Source organism: Uloborus diversus, chromosome 3 (assembly GCF_026930045.1).
Source record: "Uloborus diversus isolate 005 chromosome 3, Udiv.v.3.1, whole genome shotgun sequence".
NCBI classification, from domain to species: Eukaryota; Metazoa; Arthropoda; class Arachnida; order Araneae; family Uloboridae; genus Uloborus; species Uloborus diversus.
The window spans coordinates 126,137,367-126,154,992 of record NC_072733.1 but is presented as its reverse complement, the minus strand read 5'-3'; the positions used below and the strand labels follow the sequence as shown (position 1 = coordinate 126,154,992).

The following is a 17,626-nucleotide window of genomic DNA, read 5'->3' as shown; positions in this document are numbered from 1 at the left end:
GATAAAAAACTTTTTAAGTTTCTATACAGAAACATTAAAAAAATGCATTGATGTCTTTAAATTTCAAATTGAGTCTAATAAAAAAAAAATGCATGAACTAGATCCATTTTGCTACTCCCAATTCTTATTATATGTCAATCATTCTTCTGCGCGCGAATTTACTACCACGTGGAATGCAGTCATGTAGAAAATGTCACGTGAGTCACTCTACCCAATGGTAACAGCCGTTTCATTTCTCCTTCAGTTAAAACTCGGCTCCCCTAAATCGTGCTTGAAATGACTTGAAGAATACGCACCGCGTTCGAAACTAGTTTTCCCTTACTTCTCGGTTTTGGGGAGCCGAGTTTCATCTCCGTTCTGTGACGGTATTGAGAATACGGCCGTTATTGAATTAGTTTTTATTTCATCTTGATTACTAACAAGATGAAAAAAAAAACATTTAATTAATAACAAGATAAAAAACGTTTTAAGTTTCTATACAGAAACATTAAAAAAATGCATTGATGTCTTTAAATTTCAAATTGAGTCTAATAAAAAAAAATTGCATGAACTAGATCCATTTTGCTACTCCCAATTCTTATTATATGTCAATCATTCTTCTGCGCGCGAATTTACTACCACGTAGAATGCAGTCATGTAGAAAATGTCACGTGAGTCACTCTACCCAATGGTAACAGCCGTTTCATTTCTCCTTCAGTTAAAACTCGGCTTCCCTAAATCGTGCTTGAAATGACTTGAAGAATACGCACCGCATTCGAAACTAGTTTTCCCTTACTTCTCGGTTTTGGGGAGCCGAGCGAGACCCACGTGAGCCGAGTTTCATCTCCGTTCTGTGACGGTATTGAGAATACGGCCGTAAACGGAAAATTTCGTTGATGAATACCAATTTCAATTCTGTGACTTCAAGCCTCACGTATTGGCAAACCTCGCTGTTGAACCGTCGTCATAATGATAGGGTGAGTATGGCAGAAAATCATTCCATACAGATTCAACGAATGAGTACGCTCGACCATTTTTAATTTTTTTGAAACTCATATCCCCAAAAGATGCATATGAATGATGTTTAAAACCACTTTTATTTTTTCTCTAACATTAACCCTTGATTTTTTAGAGGTCATCAAAAGTGATTTTCGCAGTCAAAAATGGGACCTTTAGACCTTTGCATTTTGGCCAAAATCTATTTGAATTACATTTTAAATGATTTATGGCCATAAATGATTTATGGCAGTTAATTTTACGCTTTGATGTTAAAGAGCATAAGATGATAGTCTTACATGCTGAGTTACGTGGCTGTAACTTAATAATTAAAATAGTGGCAACAGGTTAAAGTTCAAGGTCGAATGTAAAATTTTTACTTATTTCAAAGGGGGATAACTCGCTTAGGGGACGGAAACACAAAATGAAATACGGCAAAAACTAATCACTGGAACCATGCTAATAAGAATATGTAACTGCTGCTATGTGTTTGCTTACACTCAATTGGTTACAGCCCCTCAAAGGTCAGAAAAATGACAAAAATTACATTTTTAGACCCCTGTAAACCAAAAGGGGATGGAATTAAAAATAAAATTTCTTGGCCAATTGAATATTCCATTCAAGTACTATACAGGTTATATATATTGTATTGTGTATTTGGTTTGTAAAAAAGATACAGGTCTTTGAAATTGAGCAATTTTGCTAGTTAATTTACGCACTAAAACAGAAATAAAAAGTGTGAAAACTTCATTGCACTTTCTTAAATGGCCTGTATAATATATTATACTGAAGAAACATATTTTAAGTATAAAAAAAACTATTTTAACTTGATAACTTAGAAATATTTGGATATGAATGAGTAGTTCATACTTGATTGACAGCTTAAATAGTTAACTTATAGACTATCTACACACACAAATTTTCAATACACACAGACATATGCTCTGTACATTAACACATCTAAATTGCCTTAATCATATGCAAAAACATTATACATACAAAATTTAAATTTTAAAAAGTGCGTTTTTTATTTCTTGTTTGAGTGTAGTTTTGAAAAAATGAACTCACCTTGTAGTCACCTAGTAAGTTGTAATGGTGACTCAAGTATATGGCCTTTTGGGAATGCTTTACCAAAGCACATTCATAATTCGATACTTTGAAAATGTACTAGGAGCAAGACAATGACATGGGTTCTAAATTTAGTGATCAACACAAGCTATGTAATAACTTTTTTGACAATAATGGGCATTTTCTTTTAATAATATTTTTAGTAACACACTATTCTTCATACCTATTGCTAGGGGACAATAATTTTACAGTGATAATATTTAAATACGGTGGCATAAAGCAGTGATTAAATGTTGTATTGGGAATTTAATTTGCAGAGTCAAACCTTTCTTGCAGCATTTTTTTAACTAGTTTAATATACTGAATGCTCACAAGGATACATGCAATGTTTAGTAGAAAAAATGCAGAAGGTATACATTTCTGTAGAAATTAAAATGTGGCTTCTAGTAGTTCTTTGCAAGCTAGTCTTAGTAGTATCAATTCTATTTACGGTTCTTCTGATTCCGTTTCAATGTCCATTACCGTGTGATATTGCATAGAAATGCCATTCAGCTCTCAAGTTGACATCCGTTTCGTTATTACATAAATTAAGAAAGTTCTTTCTATTTTTGTTGTGTATTTGAGTAAAGTATTTCAGTACGCCATATGCTGTGTCACCACCAGAACTATAGTACTACTGTGTGAGTTCATTTTCTTAAAACTACACTGAAGCAAGAAATGAAAAACGCACCTTTTTTTTCCCTTTCAACTATGTAGATAATGCTTCTGCACGTGATTAGGCAAGTTACATAAGTTAATGTACAGAGCGTATGTTTGTATGTATTGAAAATTTGTGTGTGTAGATAGTCTATAAATTAACTACTTAAGCTGTCAATCATATATGAACTACTCATAAACCGAACCAACATACCTCATATACCAAATATTTCTAAGTTATTCAAATTAAAAAAAATATTTTTATACTTAAAATATCTTTTCCAATATAATATATTACATAGAGCACACTAGACGTAATTTAAGAAAGTGCAATAAAGTTTACACACATTTTATTTCTGTTTTACTGTGTGATTTAACTAGCAAAATAGCTCAACTTCAAAAACCTATATCTTTTTTAAAAACCAAATACACAGAACAATATAGATAACATGTATAGTACTTGAATGGAATATTCAATTGACCAAGAAATTTTATTTTTAATTCCATCCCCTTTTGGTTTACAGGGGTCTAAAAATGTCATTTTTCTCAATTTTCTGATCTTTGAGGGGCTGTAATTTATAAAGAGTAAACAAACACACAATTACAGCTATATTTTCTCATTAGTGTGACTCCAGTGATTAGTTTTTGCCATATTTCACTTTGTGTTTTTATCCCCTAAGCGAGTTATGACCCTTTGAAATGAGTAAAAATTTTACATTTGACCTTGAACTTTCGCCTGATGCCATCATTTTAATTATTAAGTTACAGCTATATAACTCAGTGTGTGAGACTACTATCTTATGTACTTTAACATCAAAATGTAAAATGTTCTGCCATTATTGTTATTCAATTAGATTTGGGCCAAAATGCAAAGGTCTAAAAGTCCCATTTTTGACTACGAAAATGACTTTTGATGACCTCTAACAAATGAAGGGTTAAGGTTAGAGAAAAAATAAAAGTGGTTTTAAACATCATTCATATGCATCTTTTTGGGATATGAGTTTCAAAAAAATTAAAAATGGTCGAGTGCACTCATCCGTTGAATCTGTATGGAATGACCCTATACCAAACTTTATCTGGGGTGATCTTTCTGGGATTATAGGGAATGGTTGCTATAATGAAATCAAGAAAAGTAAAAGCTTTAAATTTGCTATTCTTCGAAGAACTTCATACCATAATTGGTTGTTATTGCGTAGAATATATACACATGAACAAAGTTTTCAGTTTTATTTAAATCTACAGTTTGTTGTAACTTACTTCAAACTTTCAAAATCATAAGCATATTAATTAGTAGTTGAGCTGCTTCGAGTAATTAAGATTTTGCATGAATCACGCTGAATAAAGTGCGACAATTTAGCAGTGATAAAATCATACAATTAGGCAAAACAGTGGCAATTTCAAAAGTTCGTGTCTAACTGTTATTGCAGTGAAACCATGCTCAACAAAATGGCTATTGCGATACGCTCGATTAAACCTGAACTACTAATTTATTTTCTACAGGTTGCAATTTAATTACATTAGAGTCAAAGTCGGTAGCTTTTGCTTTTTACATTGCCTCGAGAAATTCACTGTACTGAGAATAATAATGAGAAAAGGTTGCTTCTCTGATAAGTTTAAAACTGAAAGGACCTGAAGAAAATCAAGTCTATTTCTTTTTCGTAGTAATGGGATATTTGAAATGTAACCGTAAGAAAAGAAATTTTTTTAGAAAAATTCCTAAAATGTCTCTTATTTTTTCTCCATTGTTTTGGAAACCTTCAAAAGTTCAAATACTACATAAAATTATAAACTGTATTTCTTATCACAAGAACCTTTGCATAAAATTTTATTCAATAACTTATCAAAGTGGAGTGGGGGTTAAGTGGTATTTTAACTAGGAAAATAATTAGTTTAGAAGTTTTTTGAACCTTTACTGTTGAGGTCTTACATCACACAAGAATTGGACTTCTGAAATCAAATGTGTTGGAATGTTTATATGTCCTCACCTCAGAGAAAGAGTCGGAAATCTTGCTGTAATTCCTGGGCTTAGATGTCTTACTGTTGCTGTGAGGCAACAATTTATGGCTTTATATGTATATGAGTGTTGCTGACGGAACTGTTTTAATTGTGTATATATATATATATATATATATATATATATATATATATATATATATATGGGTCGTTCTCCAGAAAACGTAACTTTTGAACGCAAATATTTTTCAATTTCGAAACCTTTTTTCTTTTTTCTCATTCTTACATAAAAGTGTTACCTACTAGAAGTGACCATAAACAAAGGCCCAGCTAAGTTCCAATTATTTTCCTTATAAATTTAAAAAAAAAAAAATTACAAAATGCCTTGTTCACGAAAAAAAAAAAGAAAAAACTTTTAATGTTTAAAAATCAAGGCAAATTTAATATCAAAGTAGTAATTTTGTTAATTTTGCAAATAATCAGCTATTTTAATGATTAGTGGGAACATAATATTTAGCTCTCTTAATTAAAGTACGACTTAATTAGTAGTTTGAAATGTATTTTAAAAAATCGTATTTAGTAAATTTGAGGATATATTGGCAATTTATGATTTTGGTAGAATGCCTATTATTGATGTACTTACCCTCCATTAGTTATTTTCACCTCAGAAATAATGACATTGATAAGGTCTGTCACGGAGGTGAGGATCTTTCAATTAATAAAGACCTAATAGATACATTTTTCATGGAATTTTTTTTTCTTCGTTGTTATAATCTGCACATGTTAAGCATACATGTTTACTTCTTCTTTTACATTAATTTACATCTCTGAATTCAAGTTCACGGAGGTGAGAAGTCAGAATAACCACATTAAGTGTTTAAAGCAAAATCTATCTTCTTGCTTTTCGACAAAAATCTCACAACTTCAACTATGGCTGAAAATAAACAAGGGGGCTCCCCTGTATCATGGAAAATAAAATTCGATGTCATTATTACTACGTGTTAATGAGGAATGGCATTTTGCATTTAGGTAACGGAAGTGAGAATTTATTGTGTGACATGACTCCTTGTCCTTCTAACACGAACTAAAATATAATATTAAAAAATTAAATATACTTAAACAATTAGTATTTGAGACATTTGTGAAAGGAATAATAAATAAATAAGTATATACTTTTAATTAAACAAGTTATTAAGCAACATAAACAGCCACACAAGGTGTGTGACATGCCACGAAGCTGAGAATTCACATGTTGTGAACCAAAATTATACTAAAATAAAAATTATTATTGAAAAATTTTGGCAGGTTTCAGTAGATATATTTTTGATGAAATTAAAAATTATTGTTAAATGAATTGATCGTTGAAGTTTTTACTGTAAAAGGCGTGCGGCAGAAAAATTACACTTTTTGAAGAATGAGAATGACCTATATATATATATATATATAGTGGTGAACAAAATTAAGAGATGGAAGGCATTTTCACACATTTCTTGGAAAATATCTCATAAAACCTGGACATTTGGTTACCATATAATAGCACTATGGCGCTGGTGTTGCTGAAATGAGTTCATGTATTCTTGTGGACGTTGCTAAGGCAGCAGGAGATATAAAAGTCAGCAGTCAGCTTCTCCGCTCTACGAGGCAGTAACGATTTGTATCGTGTTTCTTGAACAACCTTGTTGTTTTTGTTGATTTTTGGGTGGGGGCCGCCCCGCAAAAGTCATTTGTGACGGGCCCCGAAATTTCTGTGCACGCCCCTGTCTGTATCGCCACAAAAAAAAAAAAAAAAAAAAAAAAAAGTCATGTAAGGTGCTTAATCATTTTATTAAAGAGAAAAAAATACCCTTCATTACTAGAATGTAATGTGTGTACCGTTTGTTGACACGGTATGGACTTGAGTACCGTTTAGATGTGGTTCGACCAACATACAGTGCACGCGTTCAACTCTATTAAAGTCATCCATTTGTCTACCAGTGGATTGGTTTGGAGATAAAGAAGTCTATCTTTCATTATCGATTACAACCTGTCCCGCAACTGTTGATTGTCAGCTTCCTTTTCCATTTTTTTTCAAAAGCATTCAATGTTAAAAAATAAGTTCAATTTTGAAGAATGCGACAATATTTGGATAACAAATGTGTGTAATAGCAATAATAATTTGTAGTAATTATTTTAGGTGAGCATTTCTTTATTTTTATACAGTGTCACTAATTCACGGTTAAGGACAAATACGAAAAAATTCGTAGATTTTTTTGAGATTTCGTATTAACCGACTGCATTTTACGCAGCGTTTGAAATATGTTTCATTGTAATTTGTGCCGAAATTCATAAATTGGCTAAACAAGAAGGGAGCACTATTGTAACATTTAACAAGCCTTGATTAAGTTAAATAAACATCACCAGAAAAGATTTCAACAAGTTTCAAAAGAACGTGAGCTATTGGAAGTAGAGAATTACTCACGCTTCCACGCCCAGTTATATTACTACAAGTTCCGACGTCATACTTCGGAAAATTCTCTTGTGTTTACTTTGTGTGAATCATTCTTTCATGTCTACAAAGTCAAGTGGAGCATTAAATGTTTGGAGTAACAATGGGCTCCACACTGCGGAAAACATTTTACACAGTTGTAGTTTCTTTACAGCTTCCTTCGTTTTACTATCAATATCAGAAATGTGACCTTCATTGAGGCTGTGTAAACATCATTTAAAAATAAATATGATGTCTGTTTTTCAACGTTTCGTCATTTTTTGGCCATTAAGTAAAAGCGCACTCGGCTGAAAAATATACAATGCAAAGGACTAAAGCGGATGTGGACACAATGGCCGGTTGCGACTTCTTGACCTGGACAACGAGCTCACAGATAATAGGAATATTTTTAACTTTTACTTTATTCGGTATGAACTTTTCACTTGTGAAACTTTTTTACACTTTGAAATTTTTTAAAAGCTTACAGAACGTTTTGAACTTTTGGATGATGTCGAACAATGGATCATATGCACAAAAGGGCACCCCGAACGTAACTTTTTGGGAGGGCAGAAATTCTTAATTTATTTGTCGTGTGGAACTCCAAATTTCGCAGAATGATGATAATTTTGTTGAATGGGACTCTAAATTTTTTCGAATCATCAGACAAAATTTGCCGAATGAGGACATTTTTGGAAGGTCACAATGATCTCCCGTGACCTCCTATCGGCGAGCCCCTGTATGCACATAACGTCAATCGTCACTGAGCTTTACGACGACGTGCAAATTGCGATGAAACATTAACTTGCTACAGATGTATTTAAGCCCCCCCCCCTCCGCCCCTTCCACTTTGAGATAATATTCTAAATTATCCAAAACTTGCAATTTATTTATAGCAAATTTAACTACACAAAATTAATTTAAAATATTTTCGATTTGAGCAAGAACATTTTTATGTCCTGTAACTTTACATATAGTACAAATTTTGCAAATCCAAATGCAATGCGTATTTTTTACTAGTCAGTTTTATTCAAAACTTTAAAACTGTTAACAAAGATCATGAGAAAAAAAAAAAACCTAATATATGGTGGTAGTAATATAATATGGTGGGTAACCAGTAATATCATTTAAATTAAGTTAGTTATTGCTCTAAAAGTTCAAAATATTTGGGTTGCACAAAAATTTTTATTTTTATTTATTTATTTTTTTAAAATATTTTTATTTATTTATTTATTTTTTTTATATTTTTATTATTATTATTTTTTTTTTCGAAGCATGGGAATTTTAAAGAATTTTTAACGTGAAATTTTTGTCAAAAATGAGATTAATTTCTACTAAATATGTTACCAAATGTCATTAAGTAGCACGGATGCAAAAATTTCTGAAACGAACTTGAAGACTTTGATTCTGAGCTCCTAACAGAAGCAACTTGGACTGACCTGGTGGAGTGACGGTTATCGTAATCATTAAGTGAAAGTTTCTATGGACTGATGAGCACTAAAGACTTAAAAGCACTAATATTTCTGAATGCGTTTTGAAGCAGGTGCGAGTTTTAAAAGAATTTTTAATGTATAACAGTAGTTCAAAATGAGATCAATTTTACCAAATACCGGGCGATCAGAAAATAAATATAAATTAAAAAGTCTAATAATCTACTACTCTTACTTTAATTTTTATACTCTACCCTTTGTTTTACATTTTTAATTAAAATACAACAAACCTACAGTCACTTGGAAGCCCCCCCTCTATTTTGGAATGCCAATTTGAAGTTGATGAAAACCTTCAAATCTTTTAAAGAATGATTAATGATATTATACTCATTAGAAGTTTATATTGTATTGTTTATCCGGCGTTTTATTTTTTTTGACTGTTTATGTAGTAAAATTTACAAATACGTAACGAGATTTTAGTTTTGCTCCATTTTTTAGCGCAACTTTGAGCCGGCCCAAAGTTAGGCCTTGTTTAATTCTTTACTTACTGTATATAGAGGGGTGCATACCTAGGGAAGGGGGGGGGGGGTGTGTCATGACAGACTGTGCCGTTGAAAATTTTAGGGTGGCGTTGTTTTGGGGGACATTTCTCTGTTTTTTTGGACGGGCGGTGGGAATCTAGCTTTTGGGGGGTCTTCGCCATTTTTATGGGGCAGTGCCCTTGTTCTTATGAGGGGGTGGGGTACCTCTGCTATATACTAACGAAAAGCAGCATTTTCAATGAAATGCTACTTGCAGTTTGAACTTTGCACACGTTTCACTCAAACTTTAAAAAGTCCACTTTTACATATCTTTGCTTCTGCCTGAAGCAATCTTTAAAGTGTGGATGAATAATTTCTAATCATTTAAGCTGAAGTTTTTGAGTACTTCATTACATGCATGAAAACGAATCAACAAAAATCGTTTCAAATAAGCGTTTATTGATTATTAGCCTAAGTTATGTCACTGAAATATAAAAGTATAACTTTATTACGGTATACAAATGATTTTTTTACATAAATATTTTTTTCTCATTTTTACTTTTTTCATGTAATGAGCGCAAATTGTGCTATTGATTATTATAGCTTAATTTTTATTTATTATAATTAAATTTTATAGTCGCGAATAATTTATCATGAGAAGTGAGCTTTTCTGATACGGCTTAAATATTCAATGTAGGAATCTATACATATAATAAAATAAGATGTTTGTGTGTGTGTGTGTGTGTGTGTGTGTGTGTGTGTGTGGCGCGCTTCCCGGAAAAGGGTAAGGCCTAGAAAGATGAAATTTGGTATACAGTTGCAGTTTTTGCCGAAGATGTGCACCTCGGGCTTCGATTTTTGAAATTTTAATTAGAAAAAAAGTTATTTAATGTTTTATGTGTTTTTTTTGCACTTTTTAGTACGTTTTACCTCACAGACCCCGAACCAATCGCACCACACAAATATTTTTTGTACTATAGTGTACGAAATTTAATTTTAAATATGATGAATGAAAAAATTTTGAAGATAGAGCAGTTTTGGTATTTTTTATGAATTTTTGGAAAAACCTTTAATTTGCCTTTTTTCCTGGGTTTCATTTTTTCTAATATCATCCTGCGAGAAGTATCAAAGCCTCATTTCTAAAATTTAAGTTGGTAATAGTAAAAACATTTCGCCCTCTTCAGAAGAAAAAAGTTCTTAAAAATACGCAATAGTTTTTTTTTTTTACAATTCTTTTAATACTGAACATCATGTCTTTCCACGCATCGGTCGAAAAAAAGCGTTCTTCAATCTTTTATGTCTCTGACGTCACTATTTGGATTTCGATTCGATATTTAGGATGGAATCTTAATCGCAAACAAATGGTAATTTTTTTTTTTTTTTACCTATATAGCTTACTTCTACATTTTATGAAGTGATGACCACGTGTTTTTCGGCAGCGCTTGCTTTTTTTCTTTCCTTTTTTTTTTTTGTTTTATTTAGGGATTGCATTTATTTCTTTTTCCATTCCCCCCCCCCTGCCCAAGCTGGACGTTTTGCTGTATCTATATTAGGTTACATTGCACAGTTGTGCGCATTTATTTCAATAAAAACAGCGGGATTTGTTTTCTTTGTCAAACGCTACTTTTTGCACACTACGGGGAATTTTGGAGATAACTTTTTTTTTTTTTTGCCCTACTTAAATAAAAAAAGCGGTTTTTTAGTGATCTTTGTTTTTATTAGGAAATGGGCGGGAAGGTTAAAATAAATAGAGATATATAAGAAAATTTAGAGATAGATCGTAAAGGTAGATAGCCGCCGAAGGCGGCAATCTTTGCGTAAAAATGTGAATGGCACAAAAAAAAGATAGAGATGGATTGATTAATACTGCTGCCAAATTTATTTAAACAGCTGCCGAAGGCGGCAAACTTGAAGTAAAAAGGTAAATGACATGTTAGGCAAACAGCCGCCGTAGGTGGCTGCCTGCATAGAATGGCGAATGGCGTAAGAAGGCGAACCAGCTGGTCACCGCAGGCGGTTATGATGAAATAAGATGTTTGTGTGTGTGTGTGGCGCGCTTACCGGGAAAACGGTAAGGTCTAGAAATTATTCTGTTCAAATTAATAATAGTATAGATATAGATTGATTGATACCGCCACGAAATTTCTTTAAGCCGCCGCCGAAGGCGGCAAACTTGGCGTAAAAAGGCGGACCAGTTGGTCGCCGCAGGCGGCTAGTATATTAATAAAAATAGCTACTTATTTCTAAGGAAACTTTTCTAAGGTTTCTATTTGAGCAGCTCAAGTTTTATTATGATTAACAAGAGAAAAGAATTTTTACGACCTATTAAAGAGTGGCATAATAAAACAAGATACATAAATAAGAAAAATAACGAATTATATTACAGAAAATGAACTTCCACTTAAAAATAGATTTGTAAAGATAGATTGTTCCAAATTTAAAATGGAGGTGTCAGAATTTCGTTTCTGGATACTTTCCAGAAAGCGTGTCACCTCTTCAATCTTACTAAATAAATTTACAATGAATCTTTTGGAACAAGTTAAAACAAATGTCGGCGGCGAGCCTTTGTCCAAAAACGAAAAAGCAAATTGACTTGAAAATCTGATGTAAGAAAGTAAGCGTTAAAGATGCTATATGGCACAAATAGACTTTGTAATGAGAGGGATGAAAATACTAAATAAAAAAAAAATAAATAAATAAAAGTAAGTGACAAACTATTGCCGAGGAAAATTAAAAAAAGAAAAAAAAAGAAAATCTTCTCATAAGCACATATACACTCAGTAATAATATCATATATATATATATATATATAGATATATATATAAAACTGAATTTGTTTCTTGGCAAACTAAAATGTCCACAATCAAGGATTATAGTTCCGGAACATGATGCATCATTGTTAAAATTTTGTTCAGTAGTACAAAGTGGTGATTTTATAATCGTCTGTAAGCTTCGACAAACTCGTAATTTACGTATGCGAAAAAAGAAAAAAATCAAGATGCGAAAAGATTTATCGTCTGCCAAAGGGGAAAATAAGCAGAAAGACGCAAAAAGATATTTCGTCTACAACAAAATAAAGAAGGCGAAACGAAAAAAAATCAATAATATGTAAAAGGTTTTATCGTCTTCGAAAAAAAAATTGAAATAAATAAAAAGAAAACACATAAAGCAATGGATCACGCGACCAGGGCCGTGGAGTCGGAGTCGAAGAGTCGGAGTTGTTAGAAAACATGCCGACTCCGACTTCGGGCTTCTTTTTTTCTTTCCTTTTCACTGACTCCCCTTGCATTTTTTAAAAACTGATTACCAATTGGTTCGATTACATATATAAAAAGATACTAATGAGAAAATAACTGACATTATGGCAATTAGCTAGCTTGAGTGCTTACCGAACTCATGTGTTTGAAAAAATGGTAAGAGAAATAAACTAATGAAATAAAATTAATTTAAAACAACATAAGGTAAACACACCAGTAGTGTTTCTTCAAGGTAACTTATATACGTAGGTCAGTCAGAAAGTTAGTTGCACTCTTTCGTAAATATGTCCCGTCTGAGACAAGTTTGATGAAATTCTGTGGCAACACTTCTGGCATGTACCTTTATCGTGTGACGTAGCGGCTTCCCCAAGGCAAATTTAGTTTTTCTTATAATCAGTCGCAAACATGTCTCGACAGCTGCAAGTAGCGTCCAAATTCGAAATGCGTGCAGTGATTCGATTTTGTGAGCAAAACAATGCAACACTGCACTGAAAGAGTTATGGGCTGTAGCATGAAGTGTATGGTGAAAATGCAATATTACGTTAAGCTATTGTGAAATGGTGCAACAGGTTTGAGAATGGACGTACAGATATTGACGACGCTGAGCGCGAGGGAAGACCAAGTTTAGGTGGGAAGTGTGTTATCGCCCTCCCTAGCCGCCTAAAACCTGACCTGACTCTTGACTTCTAACCTGAGTCCTGACCTGACTCCCATATTTTTCGGTCCCATGAAACAAGAACTTTAAAGGCAACGATTCCATTCGGGTGCCGAAGTCAAAGCTGCAACCCAACAATGGTTATCGGACATTCTTGGCAGAGAAGGCAACGAAAAACTTGTACCAAGCCACGACAACTGCGTAAATAACGGATGTGGTTACGTTAAAAAAACTAGATTTTGAATGAAACTTTAGAATAACAATAAAGTTATTGTAAAATTTCAATCCCTTTTTTGCTTTCTTGAGCATTACAACTAACTTTCTGACTGACCCTTGTATTTTGAAGAAAGAAATGAACAATAATAATGTGATTAATGTACTGGTACTTACATTTTATTCATCAGTTATTTGAATTTAAAATAAGTAATGTAAATTCTTCGGATGGGAGAATGTCAGATGGCCACTACTGAAAATTTCAAAATTTGGAATGGTCATAATGGATCAAATTTGAAGTTTGGGGAAAAATTGATAAAAAATTGAATTAATTGAAATTTTGGTGTTTATAGAATGTGGGACGATTAAGGAAGAGTTTTGCTATAATACGCTCATTGAGTTTCAAGAGAGGTAATTAATATTGTAGGCCGAGAGTTTAAAAGTATACATCACTGTGGCTACTATTAGTGCGTTTTAAAACTTGAAGTGGCTGCTACTGAAGCATTGGTTACTACTGGTGTGTTTACCTTATATGTTTTGAAAGTAACCATCACTTCAAAATGCTATTCATTACGGAATTTTGCTCAAAAAACTAAACATTATTTAAATGATACACATATCTTACAATCATTTTAATGCTTCAGGTACATGAAATATTTTTCGTCACTTGATAATGTCGATTTTTATTTCGTTTCAACTTTCTACACATAGAAATGTATATGAAAAAGAAATAATAAATGGACGAAAGCTTTAGTTTAGGATATTGAGTAAGACAACTGACTGAACTACGACAGCAAATAAAAAAGAAGAAACTTGTCAAAAATATAATGTACTATTGACAAAAACTTTTTTCTGACCTACTTTTCTGTAATAATAGTTAAAAAAATAATAATAATAATACGTGAGAAAAGTAAATGAATTAATATGAGAAGAAATATAAATGAAATTAACTTAAAAAGAAAGAAAGAAAAAGTTGATTTATAAGAAAAGGAAAAAGAAGTGTCGTGCGATCGGTCTGAACCCCCCCCCCCTCTCCTCCCATACGTTTTAAGGGTTTTATTTATTTAATTTTTTCGTTCCAAAGATCGTCACCTCCGCGCTTTATTTTCATGTTTCATTGTTATGATTTCGACACTATTTTGATCAATTTTTGAAGATGGTAGAAATCTTAACAATAACCCCACTCGGAAATAGCATATTTCATAACTGTTGGCTAAATAGTCGGATTTGCTTATGGAAATTTATACAGCGGCTGAAATTTAGGGCGGAATGACGGAAATCCCATAGAATTTTCTTAGAAACCACTTTGAAAATAGGCCGGGCGGGAGATTCGAAAATTTCATTTAAACACGGAAATCCGCTTACCTTCACTTGTCTGTCGTAATGCTATCAATATATATATATATATATATATATATATATATATATATATATATATATATATATATATATATATATATATATATATATATATATATATATATATAACACTTTCGACTGTTACGGGTATGTACATTGCTATTGATGTTCAACTAAAGATCTATGCATAACCAGCAAAATTTTACAGTAAGAAAAACAAAAAAGGCTGTAATAGTCAAATGACAATTGCTAACTGTATTTTTTCAAGTGTGTTATAACACACTTGAAAAAAATTGAGTTTTGGCTCGGCCCTTGTGCGTACATGATTTTTTTCTTTAATGCATCACTAGCGCAGCCAGAAATTAATTTCTTTGGGGGGGGGGGGATGCAGGTCGGTCAATAACCCCCTGGCTTGGAGATGTATTTGCACGTGCGGCCATATGGGTGTAGTTTTTTTTTTCGACATAAAATGCATCGGTTATATACCCCCCCCCCCTTCTTCGGAAAATTTTTAATGACGGGCCTGGGTTGGTGATATGAGCCTTCGCATGCATCGCTGTATTAGGAAAAACTGCTTGAAGAGAACTCACCAAAAGAAAAGGTGACTTGATCTCAATATACAATACATTTGCTTTACTTTTACGACAAAAAAAAAAAAAAAAACACATTTCGGGGAACAGCGAGTTTGTTTTAGCAAAGAATAAACCTTTAAAAAAAATCAAATACGTAATCTCAGAATTGATGGAAAAATCACAAAATATTAAATATATTCAGAAAATTTTTAATGCTTGGGGAACTTGATTACTAAATGTCAAATATGAGGTCTATCAAAAAAGAACCATCCCGAAATCACCCCCTCTATATCAATCTCTACTTAGCACCTGTCGCCTTGAGACATATTGTCAATCCTAGTACGATAATATGCATGCATACGTCCTCTCTCCAATCAGAAAATGTTCTGATTGCATCACTGTGAAAGAAATACGTGTGTAGTTAACAAAAGAAAAATAAAAAAGATTAAAAGGATTTCTAGCGGTAATTTGGGGCCAAAACCTAGTGATAGCTAATATTACAAAAGCAATATTAGTGAAATATTAGTGAATGGGAAAGTAGGCTCGTTTAGTTCTGAACGAACTTTCTGTTTCATTAATTGTTTGTAAAATCTTGTAAAAAGATAGAATTCTCGCCAACTCTTTATTTATTTTCAGTGAGACAAATGTTTCTTTCTAGCGAAACAATTGAGAAACAAGTTTTTCCCCCCCTCAGAAGAAATAACGTAGGAGTTTTTGGCAAGTCAGTAAAAGGTTTGAATTTAAAATAGTAAACAAAAATCAAAAAGCCCCATTCTCTCTCATCATGTTTTATTTATATCATAAAACAAAATTTCAAACAGAAAGTAAACACTGGAATCGTGTAGGAAGCAAATTAGCAAGACGGTGAAATATATTTTTAGACTTAAAAACAACTTATTTAAGCGAATTATTTTCAATGTTTAGTTTTGGAAATAATTGTATCAAGTATGGGTTGACATTTCTAGTGAGTTTTTGAGTACAATGTGAAGGATTAGATATAAATGTAGAAAAATTAAAACGAATTCACAAGAAAAATAAAAAATATGTATACATCAAGTTTATCACTTTTTTCCCCTGAATTTTTTTCAAAAGTTAATGATTAGTATGGTACAAATTAATCATTTTAAAAATAGTGAATAAATCAAATAATTGACTAAAATGATCAATAATGCTCTGCGCTTAAAATATGATTAAAATTGAAAAACAACGTAAATACAGCCCAAATCGTCAGGAAAATTCTGCATTTTCCTGGGAACCTGTGTTTTATTTATTTTGTTTTTTAATTTAAATCTGACATAATTTTTCATTGCTCAATACTGTGACGATTATTTAAAGTGTCTTTAGCTTGGAGATTTATGCTTAATCAAATACAAACTATTTGAAAACAAAAGTGTATTTTCCATATTTCACAAGAATATAAATTTTTAAACTCATTGATATTGTTTCTTGATGATCTTTCTACCTTAAATCATTAAAACTTGAATCAAATACTGTAGAAAGAACTTTTTTTTCGCGAGGCAGTAATTTTCCTGATTTTTAGCGAATTCATCATTTTCGCTAAAATTTTAGCCTCTCGAAATATATTTTTGTTCAACTTTCGGTTCTCTTCAGATGAAATTCGCGAAATATCTAACTTGCAAAATCACCGATATCTTCAACTACGACTTGCGAAAATAAGTGCTTTTACAGTAGTCGCTAATACAAGAAAAATTATAACTAACTATAATCGAAAATAAATAAATAAATAAATAAACAAAATTCAGTTCCTTGTTACTACTAAATAAAATTTTTAAATGATTTATTTTTTAAAAAAAACTTCTCTTTTTGTAGAATTAATATTATTCAAAGAATTATGACTGGTTGAAAAAGCATAACGGTATTGTGAAGTCTTGAGCGATCAAGGAGCAATCAAGAGTCAACAACTTTGGAAAGTAAACAACTTGAACGTAAACAAACAGATATACATACAATGAAAACACATGTTAATTTTTTCCGAAACGCATAATAGTATCTGAGTTAAATTCGCAAATTACACACCATATCAGGAGCAAAAGCTTTGAAACATTTAACTGCAAATACAACTTCACTTACCTGTCGATTAATGAACTTCAGCTTGTTGAGTCAGAAGTGAATCACCGTAATAAAACCAAGTGGAATGCACCTTGAGAAGCCGCTTTCCAACCGAATCGGACCCACCGCTACTCGAATACAAGCACTTTGATTTGACTACCCGGAAAGAAAGAAGTAGAGAAACAAGTCGTAGTGGGGGAGCACACCACACATGGTGAGGAGTTTTTTTTTCTTATTATTTTTAGGTCATGTTTATCGTGCTGCCCTCTAGTGGAAAATAAATTTGTGTTTTTTGCGTTCGTGGGTGAAATTGTTTCTATAGATATTTTTATCGATTATTCCCTTTTTAGTAAAACATGATTGTAGATCTAAAAATAGAAGCGATATAAATTAATG

At 32.2% G+C, this 17,626-nt stretch overlaps 1 protein-coding gene across 1 annotated transcript in view; it reads right to left on the bottom strand.

The window, feature by feature from the left end:
• Nucleotides 1-17,386, bottom strand: part of LOC129218406 (dimethylaniline monooxygenase [N-oxide-forming] 2-like) — a 167,622-nt gene extending 150,236 nt beyond the window's left edge. The window contains exon 1 of the mRNA XM_054852658.1: nucleotides 17,252-17,386. The gene's annotated coding sequence lies outside the window, so the exon portion shown is untranslated. The remainder of the gene's footprint in view (nucleotides 1-17,251) is intronic.
• Between the last annotated feature and the right edge of the window lie 240 nt (nucleotides 17,387-17,626).